Below are 2,521 nucleotides of genomic sequence, written 5' to 3'. Positions count from 1 at the left end.
AATGTATCTCTATGTTTGCTTTTAGAAACTTTACAATTTTAGCTTTTAAATTTAGATCTATAAAACATGTCTCTTTTTTGTAAATGCTTTAGAGGTCAAGATTAAAATTTCCCTTTTAATATTCAACTGCTTCAGTATCATTTGTTGGACAAATGTTTGTTTCCCCATTGAAACTTTGGCACCTCCTTTAAACAACCATTGATCAGATGTGTATGGATCTATTATCTTTCATTGATCTATTTGTCCTTATGTAAATGTCACATTCTATTAATTACTGTGGCTTTATAGTAGTTTTGAAATCAGCAAGTATAAATTCCTCAACTTTATCTTCTGCTGAATCATTTTTGCTACTTTAAGTTCTGTGTATTTCCCATCAATTTTAAAATTGGGTTCTTTGTTTATATTTTAAAACCTTGTTTTGATTGGGTTTGACACGACTCTAGAGACCAAATTGAGGATAGTAGATATGTTTGAAATATTGAGTCTTCCACTTAGCATATTCTCCATTTATTTGGGTCTTCTTAAACTTAACTTCCCTCAGTAATGTTTTTGCAGTTTTCAGACTAGTGGTCTGTTTTATTAAATTTTATTTTCTAAATGTTTATTGTTAGCATATGGACATCATATAGATATTTGTATTTTGTCATTGTGTCCTGTGATCTTATCAAATTCACTTATTAGATCTTCTAGCTTTTTTGTATATTCTTTTGATGTTTCTACTTAAACAATCCTATTTTTTTAAACATTTATTTATTTATTTATTTGAGAGAGAGAGAGAGAGAGAGAGAGAGCACAAGCAGGGGGAGAGGCAGAGGGAGAGAGAAAGAGAGAAGCAGACTCTCTGCTGAGCAGGGAGACTGACATGGGACTTGTCCCAGGCCCCTGAGATCATGACCTGCGCTGAAGGCAGACACTTAACTGCTGAGCCACGCAGGCGTCCCTGTACTTAAACAAACATATTATCTACCAGTAAAGACATCTGTTCTGTGTTCCTTCTAAACTTTAAGTCATTTCTTGCTTTTATACTGTTTGGAAAGAGAAAATCTGAAGGAAAAATCCCATGGTGAAAAAAAAGAACACTCTAACTGCCAACAGTTCTCTTTGGTTGGCATCGATCTTGGTGAATTCACCATGGTTTAGGATCCAGAGAACTGGATCATGTCTTAGCTCTAGATACAATCAAACTCTAGGCAACTAATTTGTGATAACTGAACTCACCAGAGAATAAAGTACTTTAAAACGAAATCACAAGCAATTTCTTAAATTATACTAAGATCTCTAACTACAGTGTCTGCTCTCACACCCTCAGGCCAAGACGTTCTTTCATTGCACACAAGTCTATTATAATCAGGAATAGTTTTATGAGAATGAAATCAGCACAAAGACCATTAAATGATAAGAATGGTTTCTGGCATCAGGCTCTGATAATCTAATATTTCATCCTCACAGGAATAATAACTAATATTTGTTGAGCCACTGCTTTCTCGCAGCATTTTGATGTGGTACATACCATTATAATCCGTGTTTTACAAATAGAGACACTGAGGCACAGAGAGTCTGAGTAACTAGTAAGTGGTAGTGGGATTTGAACATACGGAGTCTGTCTCAAGAGCTCAAATTCTCAACCCCTCAGCTATAGGGCTATGCAGAGTCTATTATATCAAGATCTGATATATTGATTCTTGGGATGGGTAGTACTTGTATTGAGATTGCTTGGCAAGTCACTTCTTTCTCTCTACTTTTCTGTTTCAATAACTGGCTAGCACCTCTTTGACTAAGACATTATTTCTTTAGCTATGATAATGAATTTAATCATGTTTCAGTGAAGTTTGTCAGGTGGCCTTGAATAACTCTCCTTAAACCATTATTGTTAATTAATAGTGAGATCTCAACCTGGAACACTCTGGTTGGTGTCTGCATTCAGAAATATTGAATTTGGCTTTAACATCTTTAAAATCATAATTTGTTGCCATGCTTTTAATATGGAAAGATGTCACATTTAAAAAATTCATTGGATATTCTTTCCTGCTTTGTTAAGGATTACTTGACCATACAATTGTGGGTTCATTTCTGGGTTTTCTCTTCTGTTCAATTGATCTGAGTCTATTTTTGTGCCTGTACCATACTGTTTTGATCACTATAGCTTTGTAATATAACTTGAAGTCCAGAATTGTGATGCTTCCAGCTTTGCTTTTCTTTTTCAAGTTTGTTTTGGCTATTCAAGATCTTGTGTGGTTTCATACAAATTTTAGGATTGTTTGTTCTAGCTCTGTAAAATATGCTGCTATTTTTTTTAATAGGGATTGCATTAGATGTGTAGGTTGCTCTAAATTGTATAGACACTTTAACAAAATTTGTTCTTCCAATCCATGAGCATGGAATGTTTTGCCATTTCTTTGTGTCATCTTCAATTTCTTTCATCAGTGTTCTATAGTTTTCAGAGTACAGATCTTTCACCTCTTTGGTTAGGTTTATTCCTAGGTATCTTATTGTTTTTGGCACAATTGTAAATGGGATTGAT

This window comes from Eumetopias jubatus, unplaced genomic scaffold, assembly GCF_037043125.1.
Source record: "Eumetopias jubatus isolate StellerSeaLion01/CBP00866 unplaced genomic scaffold, mEumJub1_p1.0 scaffold_8, whole genome shotgun sequence".
Lineage (NCBI taxonomy): Eukaryota > Metazoa > Chordata > Mammalia > Carnivora > Otariidae > Eumetopias > Eumetopias jubatus.
This window is presented reverse-complemented; position numbering follows the sequence as displayed.